The following is a 23032-nucleotide window of genomic DNA, read 5'->3' as shown; positions in this document are numbered from 1 at the left end:
AAGAGAAAGAAAGAAAGAAAGAAAAAGAAAGAAAGAAAGAAAAAAAAGAAAAAGAAAGAAAGAAAGAAAGAAAGAAAGAAAGAAAGAAAGAAAGAAAGAAAGAAAGAAAGAAAGAAAGAAAGAAAGAAAGAAAGAAAGAAAAAAGAAAGAGAAAGCTGCTAAGTGCTGTCTTATGGCTCCCTTACTGTTTAAAAATGTCACACAAAATATAAAGGCTTTTGATGGTCCCACACAGGATATCAGCTCATGCTCAAAAATATCAACATATCTTTTTTTTTAAGTCATTAGGATAATTTAAACAAAAGTTCATTTACAGTTTGATCATAAATACTTATTACATAAAATAATTGCTAGATGCAATAATATTATTAAATTTTCATTTCACAAAATTACTTACAAACATATTAAGAGCCTTTAAGGGAATGGTTATATGAAACACTCTGTGAAAGCAATATGCATGTTTTCTTAAAAGAGTATATGTGCCTGCTAGACTTAATATATGACTTTAAGTTATGAAGTGTACTATAGAGTGCCATGTAATTTGATAAATATAAAGAATTATGTACACGAAACTGCACACACAGTATAAGTAATTTCCCTGAGGATACTGGTGACATAATGATAAACCTCAAGAACTCTGCTCAAATTATTTGTTAATGTCACAAGTAGTCCCAAATGGAATTACAGTTTCTTATGTACATACAAGTGTATGCAATTTTTATAAAATAAAGTAAAAGAAATAATTCTTTCTGATCAACACTACTAGTTTAAAATTAAATGCAAACAATATTTTCTCCTTGCTGTTCCCTCACATTGCACTCCTTTCTCCCCTTCTCCAGTCAACTTTTATCACTTTCTCATTCCACTGTTTCTTCAGCTTCTTTTCCCCCTATTCTCTATCTATACTTCTCAATCCTCTTCAGAAAATAATATTTTCAATCAAATCCACTTATTGCCATGAATTTCCCTAGGGGAGGACATGAAGCAGTAGCAGATTAATCTTATTCAGAATGTTCAATGCACTACTAATAAAACTATTGAATGCTCACAAAAGGGAGATGTTTCTTTGCAGAAGGAAGCATATTTAACAATATTTTCTAGGGACCTACCAGGGATAACACCCACCCAAAACAAAAAATTGAGTAAATCTCTCTGGTATTGCTTTCCTTTCCATCAATTATTTCTTTTATAAGGCCTAACATATGAGAACAGGTTTCTCTTCTCTTTTATCTCCCAGAACCTGCAGCTTAATATGTTGCTTTCCCTAACAGAAAACCAGTCACTACTTGAGAGTTTTAAGGGAATGAGCTCAGAATTCAGTTTAAACAGGTTATTTTCCCCTCTCATGGCCCATAATATGATGAAACACCACACCTGAAATGAGTGTTCAGTATTTGATTATTTGCTCTAAATTAAGAAGGAAATACACTGCACAGTGTTTGAAATGAAATGCTGTTTGCTACTGAAAAATTTTTACTGCCTACAATTTCTTTTTCTAAATCTCAACCATCTGTCTGAATCAGAATGCAATTTAGAACTTTACCCATGATATATATACATTAGTCTTCTAAAAGGGTAAAATTGAAATATGGAAATATCCTTATGCAAATCTACACTTTTATTGTACTAATCATATAATAAACATGTATGATGGATAGGTTCTCCTTACAATTTTTTTTCCCCTTAAATCTTATAAAACTTATTGAATCTCAGGTAAAATGTTCTTATTTTTTTCAAAGATAAAACCCAGAACTTATATTTCGCATACAACCTGAGGACCATATGCAATTCTTCAGGTTTCATTCAGGATGTTAGAGGTGGTAAGAAATAAATCACCAGAAAAGATGAATTAGATACAGTTTCTGACTTATGAAATTATTCTAAAATATCTAGGACTCATCAGTTTGAAAAGAGGATGACTGAGAGTAAGCAGGTCTGAAGTTTACATAATCATGAAGGCAGAGGTTAAGATGAGATAAAGCTATTTTTCACCAAAACTTGCAAGGTCCTCTAAGGACATTTGATGAAAGGAGAACAAAGTAAATTTAGAACATGTAAAATTAATTTCTTCTATTATACAGCAAGTAGTAGTGAACTTCTGGAAATTTCTTTGTCACAGGAATATATGGTGTTAGATACTGTCATGAGGTTCTGAAAGAGTTCAAACAAACTTGTGGCCACCAGGTTCCTAAACAAAAAGACAGAGATTTGTCCTTTAATATTCATACTAAAACAATTGTGAATGCTCAGAGAAAGAACATAGGGGAAGAACAAAAGAAAGTGGTCAGGTTCTTGTACTCTACCCAAGCAGTGTCAAAAGCATCAGAGACTGAATGTTGGGGTGGATGGTTTCTTTGTCTGATCCAGGCAGGGATGAGAAGAGCCTGTTTAACATTTCTGTGTACTGTCTTGAAGCAATTTTTCTCATTTTATGAAGGGACATGCCAACTTCAAAAGCAACTTAAAATGTGATTCAACTTTATAATTCTTTCTTAAGGAAACCTAGGAAGGAAGAAAAAGATGCCATGGCCACTATGGAAGATGATTTTCTTGTTTGTTTGTTTTCTCTTTCAGTTTAGACAAAAAAGATTGATCAGAAAAATTACAAAGGATGGCAAGTAAAGTCCAGCTTAGCTGAAGTCGTCTTATACTGGAGGCTGGTTGCTGAAGACAAAATATTAGAAAATCATATAGTGAAAATATCTAACTGAGCTCTGACTGAGAATTTTTTTTTTAGGTTCAGTCACATACCTTAACCTATCTGGAAATGCTACATATTTTTAGTTATTTGGAAGGCAGTTCATCTTGGACAATTGTATCTTCTGAAATCTATGAACTATTATTTTTTTCCAAAACAGTTTAAGTTACATCTTTGGAATGAAAAGTTGCAATTACTCTTGTCCAAAAAAAGTTTTAAGGTATGGAAAATGGGATTATATAGTGAGAAGTGTTAGCCAAACTTCTCTTCATGCAACACCCAGAGTACTTAAAAGATTTGTGGATACTATAAACATTCCTAAAAGCTTTTCTTTTAGGCTTTTCAACATTAGCAAAACTTTATTCAACAAAATACAAAATAATAAGATTATTTTCATCTCACAATGAATTTAAAAAATAAAGAATTTTGAATTAATACCATAAAGACAAAATAAAACATATGTATGAGTAATTGAAGTATTTAAAAAAATTAAGGTAGACATTAAAGAAAAAAATTAAAAATCATACTGAAAAAGTTATTATCATCTGGGATTGAAAATGAAGACCTAAACTAAATTCTCTTAAATGAATTCCAAGAAATCTGTCTTACTCTACATCACAGCATCGAAGAAAACTAGTGCAACAAACTCAATAGACAACAAGTACAATAATTATTTATTTCTTTAGATAATAAAAAACTGAATTGTTCTGGAAACTGATTATACATACTTAGTTATAGAAGTTATAAAGAATTTGCATTTTACATAGCCTACATAATTAACAAAAATATGAATTCAGAACTGTAATAAATCATAATCAATTTTACTAGTAAGCACACACAATTTTGTACCACATTTTAAAAAACAAAGCATTTATTTGGGAAATAAATTTAATATGAAGCATTTCTATGCCTTTAATATTAGATATTAGTAGGTTCTATATTGTCAGAAAATTAACTACATGGTCAAGAAGTTTTTCTTTAGCTGTTTTTCAGTTCATTTCTTCAAAATAATACAGTTCTAAATTTACCAAAATTTTCAGTAGCCATGCAAAGCAAAACATCAAAGGATTAATCACTTCTATGATATAAAAGCAGAGCTTTTCCTATCCAATCTATTATTTATCTTTGAGAAGATTATTGCGAGTGGTCTGCATGGTATTTTCATTTATTATTGTCATGATTGGGGCCTGTTATCTAAGAAGACCAAGAACGAAATTGAAAAAAAAATGCTGAATGCTGAAAAACAAAGCTCATGCTAACACATCTTACAAAATATTCTATGCTATGTTGTGTAGTAGATCTAACAAATTGCTGTCAATTGAATTATTTTTTAACAGTTAATTGAGCATTTTTTTTTCAAATCATGATGAAACAGCAGGAAAACATGGATATATTATTTTTTTTTTCTTTCTGGTTTGTAGCAATGTAATTTATCTGAATAGTCATTCAGGAAAAAAAGGCTTACAGCAAAACAAGCTCCCATGAATTAATTCATTAATAAGCAGAATCACATTTATTTATGTCTTTATTTGTTATACTCTTCTAGATTACAGTGTTGCAGACTCCATCAACCATCTAAATTTTTATGAGAAAACAGTATATTTTTAACTTTTAAACCAATGTAGTTCTTTCAAATGACTTAACAGCTCAATGAAACCTCACAAAACTTATGTTTTTATAGTGTTTCCTCATGGATTTTTGATATTTAGAAATTCTTACTGAATCTAAGAATAGAAGCGCAAGGCATCTACATGCTTCTTTATTTTTGTTTCTTCTCATTCAGTTGTTTAGAATTTGCAAAGGCATTTTCCATCTTCTCCTTGTTCTGTTCATGCAGCTAATACAAAAGGGAGGGACTCATTTAATATCACATAAACATCTAAATGGCTAAATGAAAATATTTTCCATTCTGTGATTTGAAGGCGCAAACTACTGAGCCACCAGTAGTCAAAACACACACAAAAAATTTTTGAAAGAAAAGGGATTTTAAAACTTCACCTTTTAGAAACTGAATTAAAAAAAAAACCAACAACAACAACAACAAAAAACCAAAACCAAAACATATTCTTATATTTGTTTTTTCATGCTAGATACCTTCAGACTGGGAGTAAGGAGAAAGCAGAATAATTTAAAATGCTCTGGAGGCAAATGCATGAGTATTTAAAATCCACCAGAGAATATCCTCTTCAAAATTCAATTCATCTTCTTGAGGGTTATTGTTTGCTTTGGGAACTCTACATTATTGGATTGCATGATATATGTTTGGAGCTATATATTTCCCCATCTCCCCAGTGTATTCATATCTGAAGAGTCCGTGCATGAACTATTCTACCTAAAGGCACATATAACATTTACCTCAACTGGTTCTTTTAAGTGAATGTCAGAGTAGAGAAATCTGATTCAAGGATGCATAGAGCTAAGAACACCTTTTTTTTGTTACCTCCTGACTGTTTTGACAGAGCTAAATGACAACATCTCGAAGAAAAAGAAGAGATGTTCAGACAATGAAAATTTTTGAATAGTTGAATCCTGACCAAGGAGGTATAAGGTCAGATATAAAGAACTTAGGTTAATCAAGCTATCAGGTTTGTTGATTTGACTCATTTGGGAAAGACGTAAAATTATTTTGTAAAATAATTTTGTAGTTATTTTGTCTAAAATCATTCAGTGATTCAGTCTAAGCAGCCCAATCCACTGATGGACAAATTTCATTCTCTATTATAAATATTTTTGTATATAAATTTATATGCACAAATGTTTTAAAATGCACAGAACTAAATAAAATTAAGTAGAAATATATAGTCACTGAGAAGATATTATCATTCTATTGACCACATATCCACAGAAGGATAGGAGAAGGATGAGGAGGGTCGAGCTGATATACTGAAAATCTGAGTATGCAGGCCTTTTAATTCCAACTGTATACAACTTGTTCACATTTTCCTTGTCAGGTGACCCTATAAAGTTTTCCATTCCTTGTACAAGACTCTATTCATCACTCTTGAATGACTCAGTGGGAAATAGGGCAGTATGTTACAGCAATGGTTTTTGTCAGTTTGTTGGTTAATTTTACTATTTTGTTAAACAAAAAGGAGTATATTTATCTGGATGAAGTGAGAAACTGTAACATGAATATTAATATTGTCATGAAATTATGTACCATCTTCCGAAAATTTTGTTATATAATTTGTTTATACTTAATTACCTGGAAATTCAGTCAGATTTCAATCAAATTATTTTGATAGTATTTTTTTACAGAAATATGTAGCAGGCATTCAATTTTTTTTTTTTTTTAATTTTTAAGTAATTTCCAAAATTCTCTTCATTTGTAGATGTGTGTTTATACATTACAGTCAACAGAGGATTAATCCATGCAATGAATTAAGTTGTGTGAACTCAGAAACTCCTCACCTACTCAACACAGATAGGGAAGGTGAAAGAAATCACTATGCCTAAAGCACTTTGAGAAGTGAATCAATCTTCTCAAATCCCCAAGTAGACTAGCAGAGGCACTATGTCTAACCAGAAAATTGATCTTATGAGAAGATGAAATGAGTGTCTGATTGACAGGAAAGGGTTTATTCAGCTTCGCAAATGTCCTCAAGAAAGAAAGGCTAAAGTGCAGATTTTTTTTCAAGGCTGCCGTTCCGAAATGCTGGCAGGGGAAGAGAAATCCATAAAAGCACCAATACCCTCAGTACAATTCTAAACAGAGTCATAACTTCATCCATCATAGATGCCTCAATTCCAGATAATATTTCATTATGAGAGAGTACTAGCTTTATCTAGTATGTATTCTAATTTGAAAAACCTATTCTAAGTTCCTGTCTGCTGCTGACTTTTGCAAGACTCATCACAGAATAAGTTCATAATGAGTAATAGTAAAAAAGCAAATATTAGCATCACAGATTTTTGTGCCTAAACATGGTCCAATTTTATAACCGTGTACACGCTTATCAAATTTTGGATATGAAAAATGAATATATCAATATCAGTTGTGGTTGGCAATAATGAACTTTCAGAGAAAATACTAGTACTTTATAAATAAATATATATTTTTAATGAGACTGTCCAGCTTCCATGTGGTTCTTCAATATTTCTTGTGTCAAGAAGAGAATGTTTGAATTATTTTTGTCTTTTCTCAATATTTAGGTCTGGAGACCACCATCAAAACCAACCATTTTAGACTCCACACTGTGAAGTATTCTCAGGTAAATGAATGTGCCTGTCTGTCCGTAATGTCGGGTGCAAAGTTTATATTTCATTTTCCCATGACTAAAATAAACCCCAATCTATGCAGTACAGAACAATTCCCTATCTGGAATTAAAAACAATGTGTCCAGGAAAACTGGCACTCTTTCTATCAACAATTCAGAGGTTAAAACTGCATCTCCCTTCTGTAGTGACAGATGTTTTGTACATATCAAGCTGCAGTAATCCCATTATATTTGAATAATTGAACAATTATTGAACAATTTGTTTCATTGTGGCAGAGATAATAATGGGGCCCATAACTGGGAATACTATGAAGATTTTCCTCTTATTAACTTAAAAAATTAAAACTTAAAAATCATATGAACATAGATGCTGTTTTGTTAGGTTGGTATTACAGTATGAACAGTCACAGAAAATAAATGTGTTCTTCAAGTTGTTTAATGAGTCAAGACAGAATTTAAGCATATGTTGTCCTAGACTGGAGCCACTTTTCTCCATAATGGACTGGAAGATGGCATGATATTCCACTGAAAATGGCTGAAATGCATTTTAAAATGTTTAAATGAATTTGTGTCTCTGGATAGATTTGCCATGGTTATTAGTTATCATTCTTGGGCATACAGTATTTGCAGCTATGAGATCAGATCCGAGGCCTTCGGCCAGAACTTTCCTGTAAGTAGAAGCACTCTCTTACACAAGCCCTCGTAGTATGGCAAGAAAGAAGTAGCTAAGACTTCAGAAATGCAATATTTTCTTCAGGATCTTTTAAACTATCTACCTTTGTAAGGCATTCAAAAATATATTAACACTTATGAACAGACTTGCTTATAAATATTCTAACAGGCAGCAGTTTTCAGCTATATTTGTAGACTGCAGACTCCAGTAACAGCCATTCTGTTTCTTGAGTCATGTAGTGTCCCATACAGACTGCACTTTCACTTATTTCCAAGAAAATAATGTGTTCTAAACAATCTTCTTCCTAGTGGTTACTTTGCTGTATTAGCTAGGGTTCTTCACTGCATATATCAAGTATCTCTCAATGTCATGATAAGGAATGCAACTTTCAGGGTTTTTGGTTTGGTTTTAATTTGTTAAGAATTAGGTCCAGAAGCTCATTTAATCCAAAATTACAAAGTTAAATGCTGTGGAATTCTGTCCTTCAAATAAGAATTTATAGCTGCTTTATTTATATACGTCCCTAAACGTCTACATTTTTAAATCATTGAAACAGTTTACCAAGTTAAACTGCTATTTAGATATTTATAAATTAATTGTAAACATAGAACTACTAAGAATCTTGTTTTTTTTTTTTCTTTTCCTTGTTCCCCTATTTTGATTTGGTGGTGGTTTGGGGTTTTTTTTACTTTTTATTCCCTTTTATCTGTGTCTGTTTTGACTGTTTTGGCATTCTCAGCACAATATTCCACAGACACATTTGAGCTCAGTGGCTATTTCTGAAACTCCTACAGACAAAGTCAGATTTTAATGAAACTCTCTGGGCACTGGATGCATAATTTAGCAATCATATTTTATATTTGCTGTAGCATGACCTTGACTTCTGTGTGAATAAAGTGTGTTATATTTTCCACATATTTTAATATCTAGCAGTAGATACTTATGAATGAATTTAACAATGAAGTGTATGTAACCCTCTCTTGTTTTTTTACTCTTAAGCATAATAAAGATGATTCACTAGAGTATTTTTATTAGGGTCAAGAATTTAAAATCATAGATAATAGTCCAATGCATATTAGATATTTTTCCCTTCAGTAGAATTTGTTTCTGTTTATTGTCACTTATTACCTGATGTAAGTATGTTTTCTTTAAGGTTTTTCTTTAAAGTAGAGGGAGTATGTGCAGGTTAAACGTTTTTGTATGATTGTTTTTCTTTTATATTTCTCCTTTCCCCTGAAGAATTCGCCACAAGATGCACATGACTTTAGGATGACAAAGTGCAACTTGTAGTAGATCTTACCTAAATTAAGCTTAAACCCGAGATTCACAAGAAGCAACTGAGGACAGAACAGAGACCAAAGTCTTAATCTACAAAGGAGAAATATAGCTCACTTTACATGCAGTATCCTACTTGGATGTCAACAGATGGTTTCAAATTGTAGCAAAGGTTGAATTTCTTTGACATTTGAAGCACAGTGGTCTTTAGCATCTGCTGTCCCTTGATGTGTGCTTGACAGCTCATTTCAGCAGGGGATACATAACATCATACTGGCATTTTCTTCCAGCTTGTACAGCTGGGAATAACCTGGGCCACAAAGGATCACACCTTTTAAATCATTTGGATACACCATTATATTTTCTATATTCTTTCCAACAGTTTCAACAACTTCTAACATTTTGAATTAGAGGTCTACTCTTACATAGAAAACAATCTGTTTATTCAATAACATGTTAATTTCTATTACTCAAAAATAGTTGACCTAAACACTGATTTTCTAGTATAAATGTCAATCATTTAATAGAAGAGTACTTCAGCAGTAATATTGATGGAAGCAAACAATTCTGTTAGGAAATACTGTTAATTTACCATTTGTTGAAACATATATTTAATTTTATCATATTATTGCAGTTAATTTACCTTTTTTTTTTCTTATTTTCATAAAAGTGAGAATCCTCATAAAAGGAGGGGTTTCACACAGGAGGGGTTAGGCTGCTTAAAGAATCACTATCAAAGGTATTGGCAAAAAAACAGGTTATAAAATGAATTTGTGAAAGTGCAACTTTAACAGAGTTTGATGGCTAAAATCACTCTATTACTCATTGCATAGGTGAAGCATAATAGGAAAATTGAATGAGAATCAATTTGGAATGATTTACACAGAGACTGGGGATGCAAAATAGTAAGGGACCAAAGGGTATTGCTACTAAAGCATAAAGGGTTTAGCAGCACTTAATCATCGAGTAATTTAACATTTGTAAGGTAATAAATGTTGCAACATCATCAAATTCTTTTCATTAACTTTTCTGTTCTGAAGAATAAGTGTTTTTCACTTTGGTTAAATTTAATGGGTTTTATTACTACTATTATTTATACTTTTCAGTGATCCTTCCCTAAAGTAATTGGTGACTTTTTACAAAAGAAGCTGTACAAACACAGCTGACATAGGAACCCTTAACAGGTGAAGAAAAATTTCTGCATTTTTTTAGACATAAAAAGCATCAAGTCTTTAAAAATAGGTATAGTCTCTTTGTTCAGCTCAAGAAGTTACACCTAGTGCATTAGAATTATTTGTTTCAAGGCAAATTAATTGAAGAATTTCCATAAGAAATTGGCCATGGCAGAAAACATGTCCCCTGTAGGTCTTTGTTCTTACCTCTCACTCCTGTATCATTTGTCTTAGTCACCCTGGGCATTAAACATCAGTGTAACTCAATTAAACCAAAGGAAAAGCAAAAGGAGGATAAAAGCTAAAGAATCTTCCTGATAAGTGATTAAATTCAGTGCACACCTATCAAATCCAAGGGATATCTAGTAACACAAGGTGCATGAGCATCCTTCCACCCTTAACAATTACTTGATTTTTCAATACACTTTGATAACTGCTGTATTAAAATATACTGTGCCCCAAAATGTATGACCTTACAACTCCAAATTCTGCTGCTGATAAAGTTCCCTGGATCTGCTTGATTTATTAGTAGAGACATACCTCAAAGAGCCTATATGTTCAATCTGTAAAATTTTGTGGTGTTGTATGGGTACAGACTAGCTGCATCATGTGCAACACATAAAACCTGTTTGGTATCTATTGCCTGATGATAGTGGATACTCATTCACTGCCAAGAGTTGCCATCCACTGCCATGGGCAGTACAGGCCCATGTGAAAAGGGCCATATGCACATGCTGTGCAGTGCAGGCCCCCAACAAAACTTCTATTCATGCTGACTGACATGCATGAGCATTTTGTTAGAGCATGATTTAAAAAAACCCAAAAATCTGATCTCAAAAAGTCTTTAAGACATAACAGAAAGATTTGATTCTGTCTGTATGTGGTTAAAAAATGTCATTCAAACAATGTCATCTGCAATCCATGAGTCTTTACTGTCTGCCATTGAACACACTGAATAGTTATCCAGTTCCTATGCAGATACCTTAGCAAATTTAAAATATCAGCTCCTACATTTCCTCAGAAAGATTTTTAGTAGTAAAGTCAAATCAAGACTCTTATTTAGTCATATCAGGCTTGTTTATCTTTATGACTATCACATATAATCTTCAGGCATGCAGTAAATCACTTGTGCTGTCTTTGAGCTCATTGCATCCACATCAGTTTCTACCCTCAGGCTTTCAATCCTAGTTTATGCAGTTCTTTACATGGATGGGTAAGGTTCATGAACTGATGCACAGTGCATACCTCAATTTCCAAATAATTCCTTTTCTAGAAACCATGTTATAATAGTTGGGAGTTTAAAATGTGAGTATCACAGAGATGTAAGTAGAAGTTTGAATGAATTTCATCAATTCTTAATTTTTTCAGGATGATAGACCTGCAAATTGTAGCAAAATTTGCTTTAGATGGTAAGTGCCTTAGAAAGAGGAAAAAGTATCCATGTTAGTAAAATATTTAAATACTGATGAAGCAGGACTACTTACTTCATATAAAGTATTAGAACATTTTTTTTTTCTGTAAAGCCCTAGGAAAAAAATCATTAACGACAAGATTAACTTAAAGAATGTATAAAAACCCTAAAACCTTTATATCAAAGAACCTAAGACCAATAAATGCCAAATAAAACCACTAGTTTGGAAACGAATATATTTTGCCCATGTGATTTTCTCTTTCTGCTGAAGACCAGTATAGATACATAAGGAAATATTGATATTGGATCTACTCTTTATGCCTCAGCTATCTTCTGTGTTAAATCACCTTACATCACTGAGAGTGTTCAGGGAATGAATGTTTCATCCGCAAAATTTAAAAAAAAATTTTAATCTCTCTCTAGTAAAGAACTTCTTCACTGCACACTGTTTCCTGGTAGTCTATGGGGCTGAATTTTGTCCCTAATGCATTCCTTTCCACACCAGTCTTAGAGTGCTTAAAATGCTCCTATATTTTAATAGGAATGTGGTTAATTCATAGTAAATGTCACTTCATCAAAACGGTGTGTTGTCTGACTCGTAATTTATTGAAGAGACAGGAACCTTTAATATTTCCAAATGTGATTTAAAAAATGCCATCGTTACAGGCACCACGGATATAATACAATGAATCACATCACACATCTGGTAGATACATTCAGAGTTGTTTGAAATTGCCAAATGGTTTCAATCACAGACATAATAGCTGTCTCCTGTGACAGGACTTTAGACAATTTAAATTTGTATGTCTTGCCATTATCTTTTAGTACCTAACACTTGAATTTGAGAACTGGAATGAAGGAAATTCTTCTAATGCACATTACAGGATTTGATTTCTCTGACATATATAGGTCTTTATCCAAGTATATTTCTCAGAAATGGTGACATGACTCAATGAATTAATCTATTTTTTAATTTTTTTTATTATCAAGCACAAATTTCCACTTGTTATCGTCCTTTTTAACTTAAAAAATAAAAGTAGCATTTTATCGTCCTTTTTAACTTAAAAAATAAAAGTAGCTTTTTTGTTGTTTGTCTAAACTGTATTACACTTGATTCTATGAAAATCTTGTAGGTTTTCTGAGATGTAGTGATTTTAAAAAATCAAATATTTTCTTCTTCCTTTGAAGATTATGAATAATGTGGAAGTGATAGCAATTCTCTATCAAAATAGAATTACTTCATATCTGAAAAGAAAAATTACCCATAAGACCTTTTCTTTTCTGTAAAAGAGGGAAAATTATAGTTCACTAAATTAGCCTGTACTATATTAGTTGCAGTAAAAACAACCCTTTATCCTTAATAAGTAAATGAGTGACAAAAAAACCTGAGCTCGAAGATAGGCACAGAACTATAAAATAAAAAGAGAAATTAACCTGCCTGGAGGTTAGTTGCTCAGAAAGAGCTCACCTATATTGCACACAGAATGGATAACTAACATGGGTCTTTCCCTCAGCCGGAGATGATTGAACAATGTGTTTCCCTTTATCTAATCAACAGTTTGACTTTCAGTTCGAAGTCCCATTCTTCAGGGAAGCTTCTTCTGTTGTAGCTTCTTTATAATGAGCAAAACTTTATATCAATGTTTGAGGCATGAAGTATTTTCAGACTCTGACAGCATGCTAACCTACAAGTGAATTTATGAAAAATACAAACATTTTCCCAAAAGAGTGTGTTTCAGAAGCTAGTAGTGATAGCACAAGCACTTCCTCCTTCTACTTCTGCTGGAATGATCTTTCAGAGAGAAGTAAATTTTGAAGAAATTACTCCACAGAGGTTTTGACCATGAAAAGAAAAATTTTGAAGTGAAGATAGTTCAGGGATATGATACCTCTAGTTAAAATCATTGCATTTAGTTTACTCTTCATGAAAAATTCTTCCAGATCTCTCCAGCAAAGAGCCACCTCAGCAGGACTTCAATTCAGCAATGAAAAAATATGCTGCGGACTTTTTTTTTTTTTTTTACATCATTCAGATATTTTTAAAAGTAATGTGAGATGCAGGATAAAAAAATATGTGCAATAAGAAGCATGTATTCCCTTCAGTTTATTTTACTATTCCACTGATGTGCCTTTCAGCACAGATACTGGTTACATAGTTCACCTTTCACATCTATTTCATGTAGTCTTCACCTCAGCTTAGAGTATTTTCATTCAAGTGTTGACCTGACCTGACCCTTTTGAACTTGTATGCTCTTACTATCAGAGCAGAAGAAAAAAACTTTTTGAAACTGTAATAAGGAATTCAGTTTCCCTTATGTGCTATAGATTTTTTGTTTAGCTTCCATTTCCTTTTCTGCTCCTTGCTTGAATGGCACAGTGATAAAAATGCAGTCATAAATCAAAATCAGACCATAAAAATGTACTCATAAGTCAAAGCCAGGCCATAGGCTCCTAGAGCATTAGAAGATTATGTATTATGAAAACTTTATGCTCTTTTTGTCAGTAGAGAAAGTAGGACTGTATTATAATTCATACATATTGTATGTTCCATCTGTTAGTTATTTAGTATTGTTTAATTGATGAGTCTAAGGGGTTAACTCAAGCAGAAGCTGACAGCATATACTGGGACACAATGACTTGACAGCAGCTGTTCCAGCAAATACCTGAGACAATGCAGAAAGTTAAATGCTTTGAAGTCTATCCCTGCCCTCCTGCTGAGCTGTCAAACTGGTTTGATCAAGCTCCAGTCACAGGTGCAAACAGAAAGATTTTCATTAACTTTGTAAAGAGACACATTTCCTAAAGCTGGACTCAAACCTTAGCTGAAACCAAACTTCCACACCTGACATCTTCAGATAATTTTGGCCTAGGCAAGTGTTCAAGTAAGGCAGACATGCAATAAACCTTTTATTGCTTTCCCTTTTATTGAATTGGAACTTCATTTTTAGTCATTATTTCCATTTAAATTCAAACTATGTTTTATTCAGCAAATGCCATTTCAAATCATTTTATTAACCAATTCATTACTGCTCTGAGAAAGTTTATAGGCCTTGTATCCTTTTAGATCTATTCATTAATCCCACAAAGTTCGGTAAAATTATTACAGATAAAAGATAAAAATACAGCTACAAATAAAAAGATAATATGCAGTTACCCTGCCACGCAGGTCTTAGCTCAGAGGTCAAAAATACAGCTAGATCTGATGTCCTAACAAGGATGAACAACATGTGAATAATGAGGCAGGGAATTATGGCAGTGAATAGAGGAATATTATTCTAGCTAATGTGTAAACTTGAAGCAGACATACTTGCATATCAATTACACAATCAATGAAAGAAAATTTCAAGCACTAGGAGACCCGTCCACAACAAAATATGGTTAAAATGTTATGAGTAGCTTTATTCTAGAAAATAAAATACTCTGCTGTTGAAGAAATCTTAAAATATGCTGGTAATTCTCAGACAGCTGCTTGCTTAGCAATTTTTAATGTTTAATAGTGTAACACAGAGCTTGTGAATAAATGGTTTGGTGTGTTTTTCTTCCCTCGTTCAACCTTGAGAGGGCTACAAGGGCAGAATCTATTTGGTGACAGTGGGATTCATCTAATCAAAACCAGACATCTGAAGTAGAAATGTTTATGTCTGAAGTAATCATTCCAGACTCCTTTTATAGTTAATAGTAAAAAAAAAATCCCACTTGTACAGTGTGATTTATACTTGTAAGGTATATTTTATTTTATTCTAAAATAGGTATGTAAAATAGGAGAGAAAAACTCCGTGTTATTGCTCAAGACAGCTTCCAGTTACTGACACTATGACACTAAGAGAAAAAAGTTGGCATGCTGAAGTCACGAGAATTGCAGTGCTAAAATCTGTGTAAAAGCCTTAAAATGCATTTTAAGGTCCTGAGAGCCTCTGTCTGTGAAGGGAAGTTATAAAGCCACCATGTGCCAGCCTGTTGCATTCAGAGACCTGGGATCTCTGCCAGATCATCACAGGTTCTCAGACTACTTCAAAGCAATGCCTGGACCCTTGGGTACCCTTACCTAGTCAGATTTTCAGTCTTACCAGAAACAGGTTTTCCTCCTACTTGTCTGCTAGCCCAACCTGAAATTTTCTGCTGACACATATTTGTACACATGCACACACATTTGGACATACACTGGGTTAAAACCAGTAGGGGAAAAATATATGCTCTGGTCCCTCCAGTAGCTGGGCCATAAATTTTGCAGCTCTCACAAATGAGATAAATTACACAGAAAGATATTTAAGAAAAAGGATTTAATGAGAAGATAGTTAGATCACAGTTATTAGGTGCAGGGCTCAGTCACACAACCATGCTGACTGGTGCCTGCTCACTTTTGGTTGGATGCTTATATCCTTCCTCCTCCCTTTTTCCCCAGTCTTCCTCCCTGATCTGCCCTGATTCCCACTTTACCCAGCTCTTGTCCTCGCAGTAACAGTTTTTGCACAGACATCTTTAGCTGCTGGTTTTGAAATGGAAACCAGAGATGGAGAAGAATTAAGTTCTGCCATAAACTTCTGCATATTTATCTCTTTCAGACCTCATAATCTGGTTTTGGTTCATTCTCAGATGTCATGACCACATGTAATTTAGAATTGAGTGGAAATTCCGCATAATCAGCAGGTATTAAATAGGTCACAATAAGCAGTCTAGTGCTGACAGGCAGCCCAAAGGGGAACACTGTAAAAGAGGTGTTACCTACAAGAAAGCAGGTTGTAACTGGGAATGGAATAGTTGTTTTTAAACTAAAATTAGCTTTTGCTACTACTACTGAAGTGGTTGGACACACTTTTTGGATGTTGCACCCATTACTGGTTTTTAGTAACCCTAGCAAAATAAGCTCTAGAAAAATGCTTCTTTTGTTTGGACTCTTGTTAATTTTTCTGTTGAGCATTTTATTTAGATCATCTCACATGGGGATTTTTGTTAATGACAAAATAATGAGTTTTTTTGAAGGTAAGTGGAAGGAATTTGTTGCCATAATTTCAAAAGCACAGTTCTTACATTATCTCATTAGTGGTAGCCAGTATGGACCTGAATGCTTAATTCAGGCTTTGTTTTCTGATTGCTCATGATTCATCTTACTAGTAACCCTGCGGGTTTTGGGCAAATTTTGATTCAGTTCCAAAAACCTACTTGATGAGAATCTTGCTTTTGGACTAAAGCAATATAAACATAAGACTGAATGACATAAATACAGTCATAGAACAGAGTAGGTTGAAAGGAAGCCAACGATGCCACAAAAAGGAGAGGCAAAGTGAAAGGAAGCATCTTATGAAAACTAGGAAAATTTCTGGAGAGTTTGTCCTCTTATTCTGACTATTGCTGGCAAAGTAGATTAGAGTGATAACACAAAATTCTTCTCACCCTTAGAGTATCCCATATTTAGCCAAACTTCTGCCTCGATGACAATACCAGGAAACCAATCTATGTTTCCGTAAATCTGTCATATGATTACTTTTGGCAGGAAACATAAAAGGATCAGCTGTTGCCTCAAGCAGCTCCTACTTTATTAACACATAACATTAGCTCTTGTCCTTTCCTTCAATCTACCTTTCCACAACATTGATGTCCACAATACATTCCTGTACCACAGACTCTATTCTCAGATCAGAATTAAAGTACTTGCAGAATGAAGTGTCTCTCCTCATTTTACTAGCATGCAAGTTATCTCAGCAGTTCAATTTGCAATCTAAAAATTCACAGTATCTATTCCAGCTAATCTTAAAAAAAGTTTGGAAATTTGGGATTGGAGAAGAAAGCCTTGATTGTTGAGGAACTGGTACAGAACTCTTTAATAATTTGCTGATATTCTAAGCATAAGGTTAACATCAGTTAAAAAAATATACGACCAGAAAACTATTGGAAGGTTTTTCAGCACCCGTGCTAATATAGTTCAGAAATCATTCAAATTACAGGCCCAAGCTTATTAATAGTTAATTTATGATAATTCTTTCTGGATAAATATCTTTAAATAACTCTTTATTCCCCCACTTCCTTTTTTATTTTTTCCCTCTACTTTTAATATATGGATACAATTAATATCCCCTTTTTTGTATGCTTTGTCCTTTTAGCCTGTGATTTTCTTAAAATATCTCTTACCTCCATTACTCTCAAAGCCTTTACCACTGTCACCCTCATAGCCTCTTGTATCTATAGATGCTTTCTTGTCATACAGAAATCTCAAATTAGTTACTTATACAATGACATTAAAACTTCCTTATCTCTATCAGGAATGCATTACTATAGGAACATATTTTCATTTTAAAAATATTTATTTGAATAGATGTATCTTATTTATGGGTCATAAACATTAATAAACATATGCATAACTAATTCCTTCTGTTCTTGTCACAACTGATAAATCCATGTTTTATGTCTCATTGTCATTCTCTACATTTATTTTGATCCCATAAACCTCTAAAATATAATTGCTAGAAGTTCTACAGCCATTATCTTGCCTGCTTCTAATGCTATACAGTTGCAAATCCAATAAGATATGAAGACTAAGGGTGAAAGACAAGGCTTCAAATATCCTTGGTTTAAAAAGACTGAAGGCTCATGTGAATTCTCTGAAGTTGTTCACCTACAGGAGAAGGGCTTTCCCAACTACCTGGCACTTTGCCTGCCAAAAGTGAAAAAATCTTGAGGAAAGAAAAGAAAGAAAGCAGTACTTTTCAAAATACAAACTGACTTTGTTCTCTAAAAAATGGGTGATACATCATACTGAAGGGTCAAAGAGCTGCTTTGTGTACCAAGAGAGTTTTGCTCACATGACATTGTACATTCAGTATCTGAATCAGGGCACACTTAAGTAGAAGAATTCAATCTAGCCTTGATGTTTCGTATTCAAAATTCTTTTAATTATTAAAAACTCTTGGAGGAAATATCACTGTCCAATAAAATTAGCATCAGCCCCAAAAGCACAGGTTGGCAATTTTGCATGTAAAATATCGTACATGGCTTCAGTTGCAAACCAAAAAATTAGATATTTTCATTACTTAAAAACTTCTACTAAAGAATGAGAACAAACTCAGTAAGAACAATTTTCTTATGCTTGGTCAGGATACTGGTATGTTTATTTTTTCTTTTTCAGTATGTACCTGCTTAAAAAAAAAGACTTTCAATTCCTGCTTTTTATATTTCAATGGCATGAAGTTGTGAAGCTGTAATATGATCATTTTAGAACAAAAAGAAGAGTGAGTAAAAAGAAATACATCTTGGATCACAAGATTTGGACAGACAAGAAATTATGAAAAAGTCTGTAAAGAATATGTAATAAAATAGAAAGAAATAATTTAATGCATGAAGAATATATTTGAGTGACCAAAAGTGAGCAATCATGAATCATTTAATTGAAACTGAAGATGGTTTAAAGTCCAACTCAATGCCTATTTCATAGATTTGAAAGTGAAAACACGGTGAAGCAAAAAGTTTACATGTGTCATCAGACATTTTGCTGTTAAAGGATACAAAATTAATATTGGTAATGCTAGAAACTACATTCCGAATCTTTTGATGCACTATGATACCTAAATAGTATTGTTCATCAGGATTAAGTAACATAGAAGGATATTGGCATAAAACCAGTGAAACTGTAATTGCTATATTCACATCATCAACTATATGAGAGATTCCTCCATTATCCTTTCATAAATTTAAGAAGGAGGTAGTCAGCCAATAAAATTTCTAAATTATAAAAGATGTTAACTAATTTTCAAAGTACTTTTTATTAAGCAGGAATAAAATCACTAAGCAAACTAGATAGTTTTTCACTTTTGTCTCAAAAACTTATATACTTAACTAGGACTTAGAAATCAGCATGTAAGTTTTAAAACTAAGTTATATTAAGGAAAAGCTTAAAAAAGAAATCTGGATGTATTCATTTTTTACAAAAAAACAATGTGTTTTGGTTTAGTCTTTTTCACTCTAAAGTTTAAAGTAAGTATTAAAATAATTCTTAAAAATCATTAAAAAGTATTCTTTATCATTAAAAGGAATTGGATAAACAGTAATTTGGAAATAATCAAACTACCTTGTAACAAAAACTATAGAAAAAATGAAAGGAAGTGGTTGTTGGTGGGAGGCCCATAGTTCATTTGAATAAAGATTACACTGTGTCTGATATAGTATTTCCAACACGATTTCCATTGTTCTGCATATCTTTTCAAATGACAAAATACTTTTTTCTGGAGAATTTTTACTACAATATCAAACATAATTCCTAACATTTGTAGTCCACAAAATAAAATATAGCTAGTAACTCACTTTGTAAGCAAAAATATCTAATATATGGTCAGAAACTAATTAGGAATACAGGATTTCTTCCAGTAGAAGCTCTCCATTGTAGTGATTCAGCTTCCTTTTTAACCTGTGTGCTAAATTAAGACTTTAAAATATTTCATAGTAAGGTGCTACTACATAGTTTATGTTGAGGTAAAAATAAAAATGATTTGCAAGGAAATGGTTTCAAAAGCTTAATAACCTGTATTTAAAAGAATAGTAATTTTTATTGCTTACACCAATTTCAGAATTAAGGCACCTACTGCAATTGTTTATATGGTGCACATCACTGATACTTCAAATACTGTCAACCCAGGTCTCTAAAACATATAAAAATATTTTGTTTGTACATTCAGTATCAGGAATTTATAATCCCAGTACTCTAGCTAAAAGGATAAAAAAATCCACCACTTATATTTCCTACAAACAGGAAATGACCACATGATGAATAATTCCTTAGGAAGCTGTGCTGACACAAAATACAACCAACTTCAGGTGCCGGAGCAGAGATTCCCCTGCAGCCCCTGGTGAATACCATGGCAAGACATTCTATGCCCCTGGAGCCTTTGGAAGTCCGTGGGGGAGCACACATCTACCTTAACCCACACTAGAGCAGGTGGATGTCCCATGGAGGCTCTGAGCCCTTGAGAAGCCCACTCTGCAGCAGGCTCTGGCAGGACCTGTGACCCTATGGGGTGGAGTAGGTTTGCTGGCAGGACTTGTAACCCCATGGGAGATGCATGTTGGAGCAGCCTGTTCCTGAAGGACTGCAGCCCATGGAAGGTATCCACACTGGAGCAGTTTGTGAAGAACTACTCTCCATGGGAATAACCCATGTTGGAGAAGTTCATGAAGAACTGCCACCCGTGGGAGGGAACCCACACTGAAGCAGGGGAAATGTGTGAGAGTCCTCTGCCTGAGGAGGAGGGAGTGGCAGAGACAACGTGTGATGAACTGACCACAACGCCCACCACTCCTTGTTCCCATAAGCGGCTGCAGGGGGAAACATAGAGAAAAAAGGGACTTAAGTTGAGCACAGGAAGCAGGGAGGGGTGGGGGAACGTTCTTTTAAGATTTGTTTCTTCTCTCTATCGGACTCTAATTTGATTGAATAATAAATGAAACGGTTTTTTTCCACAAGTCTGTTTTGATTATGATGGTAATCAGTGAGTGATCTTTCCCTGTCTTTATCTCAACTCATGAGCCTTTTGCTGTATTTTCTCTCCCCTGTCCAAGTTGAGGTGGGAACAGATAGAGCAGCCTGGCAGTTACTTGGGTCCCAGACAGTGTCCACCCGCCACAGACTTCATGGAACTGCTCGCATTTAGCTTCAAAGCTATAAAGATATCTCCTCAGTTTACAGCAAAGGCTCCTTCTGTAAACTGGCTGACTATTTTAAAAAGCTGCAGAAAGCATTAAATGCTGGCTTTGTTACCTTCATCTCATGTAAACTGCCTATGCTGCATTTTATGACAATGTCTGTATCTATGTCCTTAATAAAGTTTTAGAAAGGGAATGAATCATGCTTTTTTTCTCTACCAAAAAGCACTGTGCATTGCATCATTACCTCTTATGATAACCTTTCCTGACTTACAGCTCCTGATCAATTTTAGCACACTGCCAACAGAGTTTTCCATCATCATGGTTTAATTTCATAAGCAGAATACAGATACCATAATTCCCAGCTAAGAATCAGTAGTTCTTCAGTGTCTTTATTTAAATTTACCAACAGAAAGTGTGTGCTAAGTCAAAGTGTGTATAAAGACTTCTATCTTAATGCTTCTACCTTGGCTATTTCTTTCCTGGTGGAATTGAGCATTATTCAGAAAACAAGTCTTCCCTTAGAAATATTCAAGTTAACTCATTTTTCCTCTAGTTCCCAAATTTTCAATTGAAGTACTTTATTTCTGATTAGAATTCTCACAAGAAAACCAACTAAATGAACAAACAAAAAACCCCATGAGAAACCACACAACTCAACTTACAAAATAAAGGGAAACTGCAAAATATCTAGCCTTTTAGGACTTGGGATACCTTTTGGGAAGAAGAATATAACAGTTCAAAACTCCTAGGAACAGCTTTGAATGTAGAGGCATACAACAGGATATAACATTATTAAAATACACATTTCTTTTTGTAGATATAAAAGGTTATGTCTTTGAAATTACTAGAAATACTTATTGCTTGTGTCTTCCCGGTCTCTCATCTTAGCATGTTTTTCCCTTAAAAGGTTTGTATCTTTCAGAGTGGCTTTCAAAGTAAATATATGATAGATATCTCTGTCAAAAAAAGCAGCTTGATTTCATGTTCCAGTTATATAGGTCAGCATCTATGGTCCCTGGATGCCTGGGACCATAAGGGCTTTCTCAGCAGTCCCAGGGAACAGATTGTCTATATAAACAGTACCAAAGCAGCACACGCAGAAAAAGAGAAACCCTGCTGCTTCATTATTTTTCCTACAGCTGTATGGGCTGTCTTGTGTCTTGCTTATAGTTTTGTAGGGAGTAATCATATTGAGAACACCTGGGGTGACATGTAATTACAGCATGATTGTGTGGAAAAATGTGGGTCTATTCAAATTTCTCAGGGGCTATAGACAGCTGGTTCCTTTTAATTCTTACAACAGCATGTGTTCTGTAGCAGCTGGAGATGCGTTTTTCTATTCAGCCTCATTTGATGGATTGATCATGCGGCAGGTGATCAGCAATTTCTAAACTGTAATCCAAACTCTGCCACGAGCTTGCTGTTAGCCTTGGGCAAACCACTTAGTGTCAGATCCAGATGAACTATTTAAATACCTAAAGAATAACCTAGTTAGAGTATGGACAATTTTGTCCAGAACTGCAGTTTTCAACCCCATGTTAATCCTGACCAGCTTCAGAAGCATCCCTGTACAGAAACTACAGGGGATTTCAGTTTTGTTATAATACTGTCTTAAAGTTCAAGAGATAGTTATTCTTAGTTTATCTGCAATCTTCAATTCATTCCTCATATTGAAGGATGACAAAAAAAATTGCTGGACTTGCTGAGATACCAATCTCATTGAACTCTCATATTCTTACATTCCAAGAGAAAAAAAAAATGCTTGAACAATGCAATGATACTATTGGAGGCTTTTGAAATATGAATACAGGAGAAAACTATTTGGAATCATTTTTATCCACAATTGTCTGGCTTTTTTGCCTGGGGAAATGGAGTTGTATATCTTCCCTTCCCTTCCCTTCCCTTCCCTTCCCTTCCCTTCCCTTCCCTTCCCTTCCCTTCCCTTCCCTTCCCTTC

The sequence above is a fragment of the Corvus brachyrhynchos genome, unplaced genomic scaffold, assembly GCF_000691975.1.
Source record: "Corvus brachyrhynchos isolate BGI_N302 unplaced genomic scaffold, ASM69197v1 scaffold71, whole genome shotgun sequence".
NCBI lineage: Eukaryota > Metazoa > Chordata > Aves > Passeriformes > Corvidae > Corvus > Corvus brachyrhynchos.
This window is presented reverse-complemented; position numbering follows the sequence as displayed.